Source organism: Anguilla anguilla, chromosome 3 (genome assembly GCF_013347855.1).
Source record: "Anguilla anguilla isolate fAngAng1 chromosome 3, fAngAng1.pri, whole genome shotgun sequence".
NCBI lineage: Eukaryota > Metazoa > Chordata > Actinopteri > Anguilliformes > Anguillidae > Anguilla > Anguilla anguilla.
This window is the reverse complement of record NC_049203.1, coordinates 55,703,781-55,723,348: the sequence shown is the minus strand read 5'-3', so window position 1 is coordinate 55,723,348 and position 19,568 is coordinate 55,703,781.

Genomic DNA, 19,568 nt, shown 5'->3' with positions numbered 1-19,568 from the left:
CCACAGACAACAGAGTGGCATGACAGAAACAGATCCCATAGCAGTCACATGGTACCAGGAAATGGAGCTGTGGTTCAACACAATATTGATTATAATGAACAGTCACTTTCTTTAAACACAGCACACTCATAGGTGGTTTCAAAAATCCCATCTGGCCCAAAATGCTCAGAATTATCGAAGTTGTGAAATCTATAACATTTGAAAATGTAATTGGCTGTCTCCAGTTGGGCATTGGTTCAGAGGTCTGATTTATCTTCTTCAATGTATTAATATATTTACAGACTGCATCTGTTACTCATTATCACTTACAACTTTTACGCATCAGTCATTGGTCTTGGCATTCCTCTGATATGTATTTAATGTGTCAGGCCTTGTAAGTCGATGTTGATGAAATCATCTATCAAATAACACACAATAGTAACCGCAGTAATCAGTTGACATTGACTCGGTGTTATGGTCTGCACCTGACAATTCACAACATAAGGCACAGTAAATCTGATAATCGCGCAGAGATGTGTTTATTAACAAAAATTAATTGATCTATTTCCAAAAAAGACGTAACAGAAACATGGACAGCGTAGAACCCAGATGGTTGCTGCAGAGAGCTCCCCTCAGCTATCAGGGTTTCTTATGAAGGATTTCCTACAGGTGCTGTCAATCCTACAATCAAAGAAAAAGAACAAAACATGACAGGAAGAGCGAGACACCAGCCACCTGCAACTACAGACACAAGTGTGAGGGTTGGGGACATGACAGTCAGCTTATTATAGTTCTACTGGGTGAATAAATCTGAATACACGATGCAAAACTCGCCTCCATCTGGAGTTGTTACCTGCGCATTATTACTCATATCACTTAACACATAACATAGCATGGCATAGCATAGCATAACCTAACATAACATAACAACATAATGATGAGAACTGGCCATTCAGCCCAACAATGCTTGCCATTTTCCTAACTAAATTGTACCTAATGCTCTGATTACCGACAAGATATGATTTTGAGCGACTGTCATCTTCACAAACACATTTATTGGATAGGTCACCATGATCAGTGCTGGGCCCAAAAAGATAGTTCCCTTCATTGCATGGCATTTTACACTAATAGGGGGTGTTAACGTTTTTGAGTACCAAGCAGTTTTGTGCTTATCCTGGGCTGACCAGACATCCTCTTTTTCCCTGACAATTTTTCTTTTTGGGATCGAAAAATATCTGTCAAGACGGGATTTCTCACTTTATAAGTGTTCAGTAAGTTTTTCTTATTCCACAGATCTTATGTAGACAAAAAAATAGCCTAGTATATGTTCACAACACTCATCTACCCCGTCCTCTTTTTTTGAAATCCAATGCACAGTATGGTCACTCTAGCTTAACCACTGTTTAAAGATATGCTGGTAGTTCTTTCTGTGAATGGGCCTTCATGAGAACTCCTTCATTAGTACTACATAGCTCATGGAAAACACAACATGGACTGTCATAAATGGCATAAGCATTTCATGAAGGTTTAGGCAGTGCTTATGATATTACATACTACTTCCGAAGGAGTAATATATGTAGCTCATATGAAAAACTGTTCATAGAAAGCGTTGCATCAAATTACACCTTTATTAAACAGGGTAAAAGGAGAGAGATCATCTTTATCCCGGGACTTGGCATGGTTGCCAAACCCCACTAAAGAAAAGTTGTACTCTCTATTCTATTTTAAGTGAGCCCCATAGCTTCAGGACTTTGAAATGAGAAATTTGTCTCCTAGCCAAATTTCCGCAGGCTGGCTTTCATTACAGGCTATGTTCATCAGTGTCTACTCCAGAATAAACCCAGTAAATTAAGCAACAAAGCACTTTCAAATAAATTCTTTTTTGGGAAACTGCCTTAGTCTTAATTTTGTAAACTAGCATTGAATACTTCACAAGGTGTCCTGAGCATTGATATGGTTTGGTTCTTTCCAAACCATTTGGTAGACGCATTGAACCTTTCACCATGTTGTCATTAATATTATACCAATATACTTGATGATCAGACATGTTTTCCATATTCCTGAATTAAATATTCACTGGCCCATGGCCAGTTATACACTTTTTTTTAGGTTTATAGCAGCATAAAATTGCATAAAATCTCATCATTAATGTCTCCAACATTTAATTATTACAGTCTGTTGGAAGAGAAGGATGAAAACAGAATTCCTGAAAATGGGAACATATCAGTGATTTGTCCTTGACATGTAACTTGCTCTATATATTGAGGTCTTTCCCAAATGTACTATACAGTATTTAAATGATGTGTATATATATATATATATATATATATATATAACTTGAACACTACTATATATGAGTAATACTTAAAAAATAATAAATAAATAAATTGTTTAAATGACCTATTTCTGAGTCAATTTCTCATTATCTTCATTTTGAATATGTTCGAGAGAAAAATATTTCTTATGTTACTGATGCAAATGAACACTGTTTCTAGCTACTGTATCATCTGGATACATTACTATATTGTTGGCAACTAATGGGCATATGTGTTTGACTTAATTAGATGTTTATCAATACATTTAGATAAGCTGCTTTTATCCATATTAGCAAAAATCTGATGTTTGCACCCTGGAATTCCTCAGGAATTAAAACAAAGTTAAGAGCTAATGCTTAAATACCATACAGAGGAGTATTTCATACTAGTTAAATTTCCAAGCCTTAGTTATAAAAATACATGGCGGTTTAAATCAGGGGTAGGCAACTTCGGTTTTGGAGTACCAGGAGTGGTTCTGGTTTTGGCTCCATCAAAAAGTATTTCTAAAACTGAATTCATTTTAATAAATCTTGCTTCATTAATGCAGGTGATCATGGGCTGGAGGGACTCTGCATTTCACCATTCAGAGCATTCAGGCTCAGACCTTTATATCTTCCATTAAGCTCCTGTGATCAAACAGAAACGGCACTGGCACTCCAGAGTCAGGGCTTCTGACCCCTAGACTAAATGTAAAATTTTGATTATCCTGCGCATGTTAAAATTGCACTCTAATCCATAGAGCTAGTTGAACAGACAGTGTTGTTTGGACCTATTATTTATGTGTGTATTAATGGCTCATTGTCCCATAGCAAGGCTACTTTGATGCTGATGCCCTGCACAGCAGAGATGCCCTGCCTGTAGTACAGTATTACCCACTAGTTAGGCTATGTTAAGATCCTAGCTGAAGTGCTCCTCACAGTACAAGCAGTTAAAATGTCAGACTTTCATAATATCAGACAAGTAACAAAACTAAAGTGTTTCCGCTGCCATCCTGTAGGTTTTTTTATCTAACCTTAAAAAAGCAGACCACATCATTCAACAGCTAGAGATCTTGTTGAGCTGCTAATGAATAGATTCAGGTGTACAAAATTTGGGTTGAAATGAAAACCTACGGGATGGTAGAGCAGATCTGCAGAAACAGGGCTGGGCAGCACTGCAACCAGCAGAAGCCCAAAGTTAAACTGGCTTGTATATGTTCCATTGCTACCATCCTATGTGCATGTGAGAAACTGATAGTGTGTAGGCAATAGTATGAACTGTAAAACCTTTTTTTTATTACAATGCTGAATAACTAATATGCAATATTTACGGTCCTAAAAGTATCAGACTGCATTTTTGAAATGCTGCAGTGCTTTTGAAATGTAATTTGGACGCTTTCTTCCTTTGCTGAAAACACAGTTCATCAAACTGTATGATGTGCTTTTTGGAGGAATCAAAAAATGTAAATGTTTCTCAAACCACACACAGGCAGGTGGGAAGTCGAATACAAAGGGAGCTGCACAGCTTGAACTAATTCTTGCGACTCAGTTATACAGGAGAGGGCCAGAGAGAATTACTAAAAAGAATTTTGAAAAATATTTGGAATAGAATGGAACTGAGTTGTATGCAGCATGGTTAAGTTCACTCTAATGTGTGCATACAACACACACACACACACACCCACACACACACCTACACACACACACACACACACATTTTCAGGCGGTAAAGGATAAATATATCAGATGTGAAAAAAAGTGAAAACCTGTCATAAAGAGAAACTCACCACAAAGAGAAGCCCTGGAAATATGACCATTTGGAGGGCGAAGGGCAAATGGTGACCCCTCCCCTCCAAGAACAAGTGTTATAAGGGTCCCTGCCCACCAAGGTGCTCTTAAAATGTGGACACATGGACTCTTGAAATATGGTCATAGAACACTAGCACATGTGTAATTCACTTTGTTTGGTGCAAGGTGTAATCACCAGAGCCAAAGTATAATTCTCTACATGATTGTGTACCTGTAGGTAACCAAATGTTGCATGAGCTCAAACAGTTTTTTTCTGGGAAAAACGGGTACAGCAGGAAATTTACTGTAAGCATATACAAAACAACTGTGACCATCATGAGGAAACATCCTTTGGTTACAACCAGAAATGTTAATATATATGGCTGTTTATTACAATTTGTGGTTCATATTTTGTAAACTATCATCTTTTTGTTGGCTATTTATTAAATGCATTTTGAAGAATTGACATTATTCAAACAAGTACAGCTGTATATAATTGGCTGTTTCCTGGACACCCTCTCTCTGCAGTTCCTAGTTGGAAACAAAATGAACATTGCTGCTCATTATTGATGATCATTTTTGATGTGCATGGTCCTCTACAGCATATATATGTTTTATAAATTTGATGAAGTCATGCAATGCTGCAATTATTTCTTGGTGAAATTTTGATAACAGATTGATCCTCTCATTTAATTAATCTCAAAATGAATTAAATGGTCACAGATGTATGAACTCACTGACAAACAAACCAATTGTCAAACTAATTATCAGTGTTGCCTAGGAACAGGTCTAGTTTGTCTCTTCTTGAATATTGCATACAGTAAATACCTACCTGAAGAGAACAAAATTAGCTCTTCAGAATAAGCTGTGCAAAAGTAAGCTGAAGGGTGAACTTAAAAGTAAATGAAAGCAATAAAGGTATAAAATTTGGTTGTATAGCCCTTAAATGCAATAACAGGGCTACCCCCTGACATTGCCAAACATTTGGTATCTTGTTTGGACACAGGCCTTCACTGCAGCCAATTTCAGTTGATCTTTGTTCAGGGGGTTTCTGATTAGATTTAAAACAGGTGACTGAATTAGTCAGTCAAAAATCCACTTTTTCCGGCTGATGAATGCTTTGGTTGTGCAGGCACTGTGTTTTGGGTCATTACCTTGCTGCAGGATGAAGCGCCCACCAATGAGGTTGGAGGACTTTTTTTGTATCAGAAAAAATCTGCCTGCGCACTTCAAAATTCATCCTGCTGCCATCCTCCAATACAGAATCAATAACCTTTCGTAAAGGTTTATTTTGGTCTCATCTGTCCATAAAACTTTGTAATAGAACTCTTCTGACTCATCTCAGTATTTTTTGGTGAATTCTAATCTAGCCTTTGCAGTTTTCTGCCCTCTGTAATGAGACTGCTGGTGATGTCACTGGCTGTTGTGCTAGGGCTTTTTTTAAGATTCATCTGCCATCAACTGCAGTTGTCTTCCTTCACTCAATTGTAAGTTGTTTATTTTTGAGTCCACCGGTAGTTTTTGACTTTCCAAACTGCTGGACTTAATATCCCCAGTTTCTGTGCCATCCTTCTGTCCTCTCAACTTACAAATTAGTTGTTTTTCATCCATAGTTATTCCTCTGGTCTTCATGATTCTGTATACAATTGTGATTGTGTGAGCAACAGTCTTCCTTGACCTACAGTACCAGGCCCTTTGCGATTAATGAGTTCACCAGTATTTTCTTTCTTCTTAATGATGTTCCAAACAGTTGATTTTGGTATGCCGAAGGGTTGGCCTATGTCTCTGACTGTTTTTTTTTCTTTTTTTTTTTTCCTCCCCATATTTCTCAGCCTCATAATGGCTTCCTTGATATTCATTGGCACAACTCTGGTCCTTATGCTGACAAACATCACTAACAGATTCCAAAGGTAATCAAAAGCCTAGGATCAAGACTAGATACTGAAAGGTCCATTGTGCTTGCTGCAAAGAAGCAATTGAACACACTTGACAAATCAGAAACTCCAGTGAAGCCATTTGTCACAAACATTATGGTGCCCTGAAATAGGAGGCTATGAAAAAAGTGCTGTTATTTCTACATGGTGAAGCAAAATGTATAAAAATATCCTTTAATAAAATCTAAAATTATGGAGTACATAGCCAAATCAAGAAAAAAATGTCTTTACCCCACACTTTATGGAGCTCACTGTATGTGTGTGTGTACAGTATATATATATATATATTATATTAACGCTGTGCATTCTTTGTGTGGTCACTGTATAGAAGGGCAGGCATAATTAACACAATATACGGTCTGGCATCTTAAATTAGAGCAGCCTTTACGTGACTTACAAGAGACCCACAACAAATATACCTTTTGAAAGCTTATCAGATCCACACGGCACAACAGAACTCTCACCCTCAGGAGCTATCCATAATCTCCCTGTGCCCATAATTACCAAATATAATTAATTGCCTGTTTTACTGGATTAGTACAAAGTTTTACTAGCTTTTGAGAAGCTTGATACATATAATTGTAATACCAGTAAATACCATGCCCTCTTGGGAATGTGGATTGTTTTACATTAGACCTCGCCATTAATTCTTTACCTTATTGAAAGATCTAAGTGCTCTGCAGGGAGTCATTCTTTGTTGCAATGCATTTCCCAAAGAGAAAAATAAACAAAATGTGGTGAATCTTTCTTTTATGTGATTAGTTAAAGTCATTGACTGACTAAGGAGTTCACACATCTTGTTTCTAAGGCCTAGATTTGCTGTTGATTGAAAAGACACCATAGCAACCTGCAGAAACTGTGATGCTTCAAGACTTGAGTTTGACACCCCTGTAATTGTTGTAGTAGTGGTTGGCATCACTAACGGTACTGGTCATTATCATAGTTGTAATAGTGGTGATGATTCGTTGTCTGAGCTATGGTAGTGGTGGTGGTCATCATAGATGAAAGTTGTTTAATTCTGGATATATTCATGACTTGCTGTGATTAGTGAAAATCATTGATCAAAAGTAAAAGGAAAACTGCATTTTTTAAAATGTATTTTTAATTTTAGCTTTATTCAGGTTGAAAGCAGAGTGGGTAACAGATAGTGAAGGGACCACAACTGAGAATGTGGCCTTTTGTACTTCTTGAGACTTCAACAAGGGTAGAATTTTATCAACTATAGAGTGATTATTATCATGCTACATCGTATTACAGCAGAAATGCATAAATGCAAAGGAGAAAAATGTTAGTCTAATGAGATAAAGCTTACAACTTGCTTGGCTATAACTTATAAAATTATTTATAGGTAAAAATGAGTATGTTACAAATATGCTATAGTAATGCAAACAACCATTCCAATAAATGATTCAAATTAAAATGGAAAATATGAACATTTCAGAGATCCAAACAAGTCCCTTACAGATGGGTTTGCATCTCTGATGTTCTGTAGTAGAGGGCTAAGCGGTGTGGTTACCCATCCCTTAGTGAGGACACACACACTTAAGGGAGAGAAATGCTGTGTAGATCTGCCAGCTTACTTGAATTGGCAAGTCTTCGAGTGATTTATTTGATTGCTACCAAAAATAAAGTTGTTAGTGCTTAGCAACTATAAAGTCAGTAGTGTTTTGTTGTCCACTTTTCTTATCTCTTATTTTATGGACTTTTTAAAGCTAACCTTGGGAATGTCTGTAAATACAACATCTCTTTTAATAATAACTATTGTATTTGACAATTTGCTTTTGAATATGCAGAATTTTTATCTCTCTCCTTGCAATAATGCCATAATGGATATCTCTTTTTTTTTCTAAATTAAATCTTTCTTATATTTAGGCTTTTTCATAGCAATGGTTATAAACATGTAGTCCATAGCCTCTTTCTTTCTTGGTACATTTGTAATGATTGTAAATTTGAACGTCCTCAGTTTGAAATAGGCTTTTAGTGGGCTAAAGGGTGCGTGCTTTTGCACATCGATTTGGATAAAAGCGTCTGCCAAATAAATGTAATGTAATGTCTGAAATGAAGACTGACTAATGCCAATCATTATTTTCAGCATTTGTGGTTTTCATATTAAGGACATGGATGCCCATTTTACTGTGCTTTCTACACACGATTCTGTTCACCCCACCGTTATCTGCAGGTTTAATTTTGTTATTGTCATTTTCCTTGAACCTTTTGCTTAGTTAAATTGGACTGATCCAATCTTTAAGGTTGGTAGAGATTTGACAAAGCTGCTTACTCTCACAGCATCTGTAATGTCTGTTGTGGCTAGCACCAACACTAGTGTTGCTCAGACAGTGACTATTATCAAATGTAGCTGTAGATACACTAAGGTCTAGTCATTTAAAACATTTCGAGGTCTCTTAATATACCCCCTTATTAATGATATGACAGTGTTAATTCACAAGTTTAGTAATTTGAAAGGACAACAGTTGTAATGCCAGTGTATGTTAAGCTCTTAAGTGGCATTTACTCATGTTTTAGCCACATTCATTTTAGGTTTTCAATCCAAATACAGGATTTTTTTTTTTTTTTGCTTGAGCAGATAAAGATAGAGGTCGTACAATCTCAGCACTCCCTACACTTTACATCATGGATGCACACACTGAATTCCTGGTATATCAACATGTATTAGTGATATTTTTAGATGCATTTTTACATAATTCTGAGAACTACTGGCTCGAAACTTACTGATAGAATAGCTGCAACATGATATTATCTATGTTTACCCAGCAGTTTGCCAGCTTTTTTGGCCCCCTGGGGAGAGCATATTTTATGTAGTGATATTAAAATATCACCAGGATAAAAGTATTGAAGCCAAAGGCAGGTTTACACCCACATCTGATTTTATGCCAGCAGCAATGGTGGTATTTCATACTGACCTGTCAAGACAAACCAGCTGAAATGATGTGTAGTTAAAAGATGTGATATAAATGCAGGTCATGTACACTGAGGCGCCCACACACACACACACACACACACACACACACACACACACACATTCACTCACGCAAACCGCACACACACACGCATTCACTCACGCAAACTGTACGTACACACACACACACACACACACACGCAAACTGCACACACACACACTCACACACAAACATGCACATGTATACGAACACAGAGTATAACACTGATACACACATTTACTCTCTCTCAGACACACACATACCACACAAAAAAGTGACAAGCACACACAACATAAATGCACTCTCAAAATACATTGCATGTTTTCTGCATTACATCTTTCTAAAATAACAAACAGGGAATTATGTGGCTGCAGTGCAATATATAAAGCATACAGTCATGGTGAAGAAGTTAAATTATTTGTTTAGCGACACATTAGAATGGGACAGATATGTAATCTAAGCAACTTTGTCTGTGGTATTGTTGGATTGTTGGTGTCAGATGTGGTGGTTCCAGTACCTCAGAAACAGGTGCCCACCTGGGATTTACATGCACTACTGTCTCTTGATTTAACAGAGAATTGTTGTATCCAGAGATCTTGTTGAATCCATGCTGTGGAGAATTCAAGCGGCAAAGCGGTTCTGGAGGCAAAAGTGGCCGGTGAGTTTATGTAAGGGTGTTATTTTTCATATAGGTCATAGGTCTGTTATTCTCAGTCCTGGTCCTGGAGAGCTGCACAGTCTGCTGGCTTTTGTTTTTGCCTTAAGGTCAGCAACCGATTCAGACCCAAGAAAACAGGTGAGCTGAGTTAACCTTGCAAGCAACTGCCTTAACTGATCAATTGCTGCACTACTCAAGTGAGTAACAGCAAACGCCAGCAGACCCTGTGGCCCTCCAGGAACAGGGTTGAGATGTCACATACCTTATATTAGGACATTTGGACATGTTTGCTCAGCACTGAAAATGGGAAATAGGCTGTAAAAATTTGAAATATAATGGCCCACATTTCAAACAAAGTTTGTTCTGCTGATTTCTGTATTTATGTTTTTCTGACATTTTAATCATTCTGACCAATACCTTCTGGCTGTTTTAATTATTTAAAATGAAAAAGGAATGTTTTTTTTTTAAAGCATTTAATCTTAACAGAGTTTATTGAATTAATTAATTATGCATATTCAGGATCTGCCTACTATATATATTGCTTATTAAAAGCAAAAGTTTTTTTGCAATATTATATTGGAATATTTGGAATTGATTGTAGTCTGCCAATACAATTTAGTTTCTATTTGTGCATTAATGTGTTTTTGAGAGTTTCTTCCCTGTTATTTATGCATTATCTTAATTTATTTGGTTTTAAAAAAAAATTTTTTTTATTTTAATTTAGCACATTATTCAAATCTGTTAACACTCCACATTTAGTTAAACTCATGAGAGCCCGTCAGGTTTGCTAAATTTACTCTCACCAAAAAATAAATGAATAAATAAATAAAACAAAACTGAATTAAATAACAAAATCGCATGCATTTAATAATCAGAACAAAATGAAATATCCCATTAAGCACATTCAGATAGAGTATTTTTAATATGCTTAGCCTGCACTGTGACCGCTTTAAGTAATTTCACTTGGTTTTATTTTAATTTATTTATTAATTTAGTTAGTTAGTTACTTTGCTATGGCTCTATGTTTTAATATTTTTTCACCTATGTTTTCACCTTTTAAACCTGTTATCTCATCTATTCTAGTTTATGTTCTTGTGCTTTGTATTTTCATACAAAGTGCAAGAACAAAAATAATTGCTGGTTCTACAATTCAGGAATTGTTGAAGCTAGGCTATGATGTTGGAGATGAGTAATACCATCATCAGAAATTGCAGGACAGATATACTGATTAAAGGAAATATGACCAAAACTGTGGGGTCACAATTTAAGAAGGCAACATTTTAAGAGGTCTGCGTATGCCTCTGAAGTTGTTTTCAAAGCTTAAGATTTGGCAGAGATGCATCGTTTTTCACAAGATGGAAGCTTATTTGTTCTTTGTTCCTGCATGGAAATAAAATGAAGGAATGTGGACAACCCCCTGTGCTTTTCAATTTCCAAGGCACACCTAACACATGTCTGGCTATTTGCCAGCATTAGACACCAATGTGAACATGGGTCACTGGTACGGATGGCTACAGTTCTAGTGTTTTAGTATGAAGAACTGATACAGGTTATTGGTGAAATCTAGCTGATTTCTGAGAGCCAATTAAAATGATTTTTGCAGGCTGGCTGAAAAATAGGCCTACTATATGATGCATGGCACAAGAAAGTGGTGGGTGCTTCTTTTTGTTTGAAAACAAATTAATTATGTTCTCTTGCTGGATGTGTGGTTGACAGAGGCAGAGGAGCTTTTACTTATTGTTTGTGCACAAGCTTTACTGCACTCCCTTTAGAGTGACTGTTATCCCTATCTCGGCTGATATGGTGGTATTCCTGGCTGCTGGTTGGCCCATTGCTGCACTCCAAGGTGAAAATGGGGTAGACTCCATTTGGAAAGCTTAGTGCTTGTGTTCCACATGAGGACACTGGTGGAAAGGAAATTGGAGACTAATTTGCATTATGCTAGAAAGGGAAAACCCATTCAGACAGTAATGACTACTAACGCTGAGGTATTGTACTTTTTTTTACCTCATACCAGTGATGATATTTTTTCTAAAATTATATTCTCATCTCACATCTACAGCCAACTCTTGATGTTCCTGTGAAAGAGGTGAAAGGGTACATCTGATACCACAAGTGATATTATGATACTGATATTGCAAAGTGATTTTCCATATGCAATTAATATAGAAGTGATATTATAAATCCATGAAATCAGAGAAAGCATTTATTTTTATTACATTATTTTGATGTTTTATGACAAAACGGTGTAAGATGAAACAAACTGAAGAATATATATATATATATATATATATATATATATATATATATATATATATATATATAGTAATTTAGGAAGGGCGTGTGACTAATGTTTGATTTCAATGAAATTAGTGTAAAATGTGTGACATTGCAATAATACAGTCACAGAGGTTTAAAGGATTTTAAATGAAAGACAGCATGGACAAGTGTGAGAAGCAATGTATTTTCAAAGGGAAAAGGGATCAATCTCTGTGAGTTTGGTACATACACAAATAGGGATGATGCTGAAAAATCATTGGTTTGGTTTAGTTTTTTTTTGTGAAACTGGTCACAACCGATTAATGTTTTAAATATGAGGCGGTGAGTCAAACAGAATCTACTGTTTCCAGGAAAGAGCAAATTCTAAAGGACCTGATTCTGCATGAACTTTTTCCAGGAGCTATAAACCTTTTTCATGAATACGTCTTAAAGAAAAATCCAGGGCTCATACCAAATTTTCAGTTACAACAGGGGAATCGAGAGAGGATGAGAGATCAGATTGTAATCACTACAGAAAGCAAAGGACTCTTATCAATAATCCCTTTAATTGAGGCCTCGACTCCTGTAGTGTGTGTGTCGGTTCGAGCGGCTCTTGAAGGTGACTCTGAAATGGGGGGGGGGGGGGGGGGGGGGTAATGAAAAGTGAGGTGGTAATTTTCCACAAAAGATGATGGGGAGTAATGACCAAGAGCCCTTGAGGAGTGAAGCCACTGCCTCACCTCGTAAAGTCAATAACACTGTTGTAAGTAGGACTGCTCAACTGTAGGACTGAACAAATCAATTTCATTTCCCTTTTACAGTACAGAAACCGCTATTTGGAACTAGAATAGAAGTACCCTAATAAACTGTATAGGACATTCATCACGTTACTTGTCTTGATAATTAAATTATTTTAAGCCAATTATGTTTGTCATCCTTTCACTTTTTACAACAAAACCCATGGCACAATACTGAGGAAACAAGCTGATTAAGCAATTTATTTACGCAAATAAGAACTGCAGTGCTAAGTTATAATGTAATGTATGTGTACGCATGCAATGCCAGAAAACAGCACACAGCTCATGTATAAATTTCACCCACATTCAGACAGGAGTGTGAAAAAACCAGAACCAATATGACCTTCAAGAACATCTGTCGCACTGCAAGGGGCCCCACATCCTCTCTGGGGCCCTTTTGGCAGTGTGTTCCTTCCCCCCAGGTGCACTCTGATGTTCTCCAGAGAGCAGCTGTAGGAACAGAAGTTTTCTTGTGTTTTCCGCATGCAACAGTTGGCCCTGTCAATGAAGCTGCCGATGGTAGGAGGTGTTTAATGATGAGGGGGCGTTGAGGTTTTGAGCGCTGATGAGTTTCATTTATGCCACATGGCACAGCCCTGGTAGTTTTGTTCCTCTGTCTCCAGATGTGTATACAAAGGTGACCCACACTGGCTCTGGGACTAGCTGCTCGTTGATTGTCTGAGGGAGTTGGGGGTGTGTGGTTGGCATGATATTTGCTGACTTCAAAGAACAACATGCAGAGTGAACAAACAAAAAGTAAAACGTCATTTTCTGGGGTGTATTCTCACTTTATCGGATTTAGCCTAAATATGAAATTTCGACAAATATTTATATTACAAATTCGTCTTTTTTTTCTGATTTACAAACACCTAGAAAACTAACCCTAACCCTAGCTGCAACCCTAACCCTAACCCTAGCTGTAAACCTATCCCTAACCCTAACGATAGCTCTAACCCTAAGCCAAACCCTAGCTGTAAACTTAACCCTAACCCTAGCAGAAAATGTAATCGAAACCCTAACCCTAAACCTAGCTTAACCCTAAACCTAACCTTAGCTGTAACCCAAACCCTAACCCTAGCTGTAACCCTAACCCTAACCCTAGCTCTAACCCTAACCCGAACCCTAACCCTAGCTGTAACCCTAAGCCTAACCCTAGCTGTATCACTAACCCTAACCCTAGCTGTAACCCTAACCCTAGAAGTAACCCTAACCTTAACCCTAGATGCAACCCTAACACTAACCTTAACCTTAGCTGTAAACCTAACCCTAACCCTAGCTGTAGCCCTAACCCTAACCCTAGTTTTAACCCTAACCCTAATCCTAGCTGTAACCCAAACCCTAACCCTAACCCTAGCTGAAACCCTAACCCTAACCCGAACTGTTACCCTGACCCTAACCCTAGCTGTTACCCAAACCCTAACCCTAGCTGAAAACCTAACCCTAACCCTCACCCCCACCTTAAGCCTAGCTCTAACACTAAACCTAACCCTAACCCTAGCACTAACCATAACCCTAACCCAAACACTAAACGGAACCCTAACACTAGCTGTAACCCTAAACATAACCCAAGCTCTAACCCTAACCCCAGCTGAAACCCTTACCCTAACCCTTGCTGTAACCCGAACCTTAACCCTAGCTGTAACCCAAACCCTAACCCTAGCTGAAACCCTAACCCTAACCCGAACTGTTACCCTGACCCTAACCCTAGCTGTTACCCAAACCTTAACCCTGGCTGAAAACCTAACCCTAACCCTCACCCTCACCTTAAGCCTAGCTCTAACACTAAACCTAACCCTAACCCTAGCAGTAATCCTAACCCTAACCATAACCCTAAATGTAACCCTAACCCTAACCCTAGCAGTAACCCTAACCCTAGCTCTAACCATAAGCCTAACCCTAGATGTAACCCTAACCCTAGCTGTAACCCTAACCCAAACCCCAGCTCTTACCCTAACCCTAGCTGTATCCCTAACCAGAACCCTAGCTGTAACTGTAAACCTAACCCTAACCCTAGCTGTATCCCTAACCCTGGTTGTAACCATAACCCTAATCCTAGTTTAACCCTAACACTAACCCAAGCTGTAATCCTAACACTAATCCTAGCTGTAACCCTAACCCTAGCTGTAACCATAAACCTAACCCTAACCCTAATCCTAGCTGTATCCCTAACCCTAGTTGTAACCATAACCCTAATCCTATTTTAACTCTAACACTAACCCAAGCTGTATCCCTAATCCTAACTCTAGCTCTAACCCTATCTCTAGCTGACACCCTAACCCTAACCCTAGCTGTAACCATTACCCTAACCCTAGCAGTAACTGTAATTGTAACCCTAACCCTAGCTGTAACCGTAACCCTTACCCTAGCTTAACCCTAACCCTAACTCTAGCTGTAACCCTAACCCTTGCTGTAACCATAACCCTAACCCTATTCCTAGCTGTAACCCTAACCATAACCCTAGCTGTAAACCTAACCCTAAACCTAGCTGTAACCCTAACACTAACCCTAACCCAAGCTGTAACCCTAATCCTAACTGTAACCCTAACCATTATCTCTAAACCTAACCCTAACCCTACCTGTAACCCTAACCCTAGCTGTAATCCTAACCCTAACCCTATCTGTAATCCTAGCCCTAAGTCTAGCTGTATCTAGCAACATCCTTGCAACCACCTAGAACACCCTAGCAACTGCCGAGCACACCATATAAACTACCTAGCAACACCCTAGCATCCTCCTAGAACTCCATAGAAACCACCTAGCTACACCCTACCAACCACCTAGAACTCCCTAGCAACTGCCTAGAACACCATATCAACTACCTAGCATACGAAACATGAAATACGTCGTCTTTTTCCAAAATAGTAATACTGAATACTTACATAAGAATAATGTTTACATAATGTATAAAGCTCTGTTCAGCACAAAGTCGACTTTTAATTGGCAGCAACCACACTTCACAATTTCTACAAGAATTGTCTAGTTATTATTATTATTATTATTATTTTATTGTTTTTGTTCTCTGAAATGCACAATTAAATTATGTATTCAAAGTTAAATATGACAGACATTGTGAGAGAGAATGAATCCTTCGTACGCTAAACTGGAGGATAAGCTGGTTTATGCCACTGCTGTATTGCACCCACACACCGTGCCCACTGTCAACCAAATAAAAATGTTGCTCTTTCATATTCACCAAAGCAATTTTAGGTTGTTTTGTGCTCGCTGCATGCCTTTCAGCAGTATGTCAGCCTGTTTTTTATGTCATAAGCATTACAAAAACAGACATGGCTGCCATGTCTTCTGCCTTACCATATCAAGCATTTATTGATTGGAGCTGATCGCATGTGGGAGGGAGTCAAATGAGAAAAAGAGCCTTTTCTTCTGACTTGTCAAGGTTCTGTACCTAAACATGAAAACAAAAACAGTTTATCATGAGGCACTCGGAGGGTGTTTTTTTGTGATTACACTGAGAAAAAAACACCTCTAGCAACTCAGTTTAAAAACTGCAACCGTTACATCCAGAAGGCCAAGTCAGATGGTGATTCATTTAATGCAAAAAAAATATCTGTGTTATCAAGCCCATGCCATTTGGAAACGATTATCTTTAATCTTCCAACAGCTTTGGTGGCATGCTGTTTTCAGCTAAAATTTCATCACATACTTTTTGAGAAAAAACACAAGAAGTTTGGACCTGGGGTGTCCAATCTTATCTGAAAAGGGCTAGGATTGGATACCCCCTGGATTAGACTATACATTGCTCATAGAATGATACTTTACAGATGACATCTGAAATAATTACTGATGGTTTACTCAAATGTCATTTTTCAACTGCTGAAGTGTGCAGGCTTTAGGTTAGCAACGATTCATCTATAGCCGGAATTTAGCCAGCTAGTTCTGAGAGAGCTGTTACAGATAAATGATTCAAAGTGTCTCTAGAGAAATCTTATTACAAATTTGAACCACAGGTACAAATAGTACCCATCCTCCTGAATTCTGGCAAATTGTGAATCTTCATGACTTATTTTAACTATATCCCTAGGCTACATCCATACAGATATTGATTAGTTTGAAGATTAAATGAATGATTCATGAAAATAATGGTTATAAACATAAAAAGGTAATGCTTTACTTGAACCCCGTTGACATAAGGTTGACATAACAACTGTCACAAGATAACATGATGTCTGTTAATGTCAACTATGATGAGAGAGAGAGAGCGCACAAGAGCATGAGAGCACATTGGTATCAACCCTTTGGAGCTGAGTTAGGAGTTCAATTCATCCCCCTGCAGGACACTTGGGTTCTTGTGCACCATTAGATAATTGTCTCACATGCCTAAAGCATGTCAGTTCACTTTTCTATGGGGATTTAGAATGGAAGGGCATACCAAAGCTTAGTGTTTACATGAATCTGCTACAGACCATAAGATTCACACTCCTTTCAGTCAATACAAGTCACTGGTTCTTTGCACAGATACAGTATAGTACAGTATAGCACCGTATGGTACATTATAGCAAAAATATGACTATGTGCTCTGGTCCAGCTGCAAAATAAGCCTACACAGACATTAATCAAAGGATAGGAAGTTGCTGTTGATGACTTTATTATAGAACATTGGGGGAAGCTATTACAAGTGGATGAAAAAAGTAGACGAAAGCATTTCTAAAGCTAGCACTGGGGCACTATGTTGAAGCATGTGCCTTCTTTGAGGTCCTGGATAAATGCAATAAATTAATCATCAAATATCCTATGGCACATATTGTATAGAAGGAAACTCCTGGCCATGCATTACAATGTTCGGTATTAAATCAACTCTGATAGAGTACACGTTAAACTCTATTTGAGTTGAATTAACACTGCAAATGAAACCACTCAATATGATCCAGGTGATGTACACATCCAATCTGCAGCTGGTGCCACACTTGTAAATGGGGTGACTCTGTGAAAGCATTGGGTAAGAGAAAATATATGCATGTATTCTAGATGTACATGTAGTTACTCAAATGAAAAGCACTCCATTTTGTTTCACTATTATAAATTGTAACTGGACTAGTCACATCCTCGGAGGTACAACGTCTCCGAAGATGCAATTGTAAGAGCATTTGATGATCACATTCAAATGTGTAATGATTTAGTTCTAATGGTGCAATGAAATTGAATTAAATTTTTTTTTTTTTTTTTTACAGAGGAGAGCTCTGCTATTTATTATATTTCTATAATCAATTCTAAAAAAGGACTCCTTGTTCGACGGCATAATTAAGGTCTCACATGTCACAGCTCTGCTGTTGCTATGGTTCCCATCAGTGCTCAGGCAACACTTTGATGAGAAAAGATTTTTTCTAGTTCCAGGAAAGCTAACGAGAGCACAATGACCATTGGATTTTCATAATTCCAGTCAAAACACATTTGTAAATTTGAACTTATTTTCTGCTCATTCACATCTGACCTTCCTCCTGTTCCAGTGGGTGAAAACGAACATCATTATTTCTATAATCGCTCCATGGCTATTGCCCCTGAAACTACAGGTGGGCTTCAGCCGGATTGCTTGCATTTTTGAGCTTGGGTTTCCTTGCATTCACTCAGCTCCCATGAGCACCTCTGGCTGAGACTGGGCTTTTCTCGGCTCACTGAGTTAAAGTCATTGCACGTATCATTGGGCCGAGGGATTGAGGAATTGAGATGCTTTCCTTTGCATACACCTGCCGTACACAGTTCAGCAAATAAATGTACTTTTGTATTTGTGTTTTATTGGGTTATTGCAAATAAATAAAGAAATAAATAAAGAAATAAGTTTTTAAAAAATAATAAAGAAGACGCATTCCAACATAAAAGACTATTAAATAATCAATTAATATGTTACTTAAAACATTTTGTGCCATAGTTTTACTAAGCATTTGCAAGGCTTGGAGGACATCCTTAGGCTATCAATTCAGGAGTTAACATACTGGGTTAAGCCAGTGTAATGACAAACTACATTGTATCCACATGCCAGCTGGCTACCAAGCTGTTGGCTCTTAGCAAGAAAAACAAATGTACAGAAGTAAACTTGCAGACCCAGGTCTTATGTGAACTGTGAGGACCTGGTACTTACCTGTGACCATAGTGTGGTGTGAGTGGGTCAAATGCAAGCTGAACGCACGTTCAATATCCAATGTCAACCCCAGGTTTTGTGTGTGGGGTATAAGAGCCTTAAGGGAGAGGCCAATGGAAAAGGAAATGTGTACTTACAAAAGATGATGCCAGCTGCACATCAAGAGTAGTTTAAAGTTTAAAAACATTTTATTTATTAAATAATAAAATGTGATTTAAACAACTATTTAATAACAAAATAAACTGTTTGATAGTGCATTTTGTAATATTATGTATATTCATGACAGTTGGCAATAAGTAACTGGATTAATGTTGGATTTCTGAAGATTTTAGAGAGAAAAGTTGGCAAGCTCAGTGCATCTGGCTTAGAGTGGATCAATATTCTTGAGCAAACAGGTGGTCGTGGAGCCGAAAGGCAGGAAAAGGTGACAGGGGAGGAAGAAGAACACAGAGATCCAAACATGCAAGAAATATGCTGTTTTGAAAGCCTTGAAAATTTGCATTTGCATTTTAATCATTTAGCAGGTGCTTACACTTACAGGAAGTGCATACATCAAGCAAGTGCAAAAGCATAAAATATGTAAATTACAGAAGACCACATGCAATGCTGTAACAAACAAAAATGCCTCCTTCCTTCCTTGTCTCCTTGCAACCCAGAAGGAGTAACTGGCTGCCATCACAAGGAGTATTTGAACCATTTAATATACAAAGGAAGGAAACACGATCTGGCCTCCACTCACTTTTTTCCGTGAGGATTGATAGGCGTAAAGGAATGATACATTTTGTAAATATATGTAAATCCCAATGACAGGT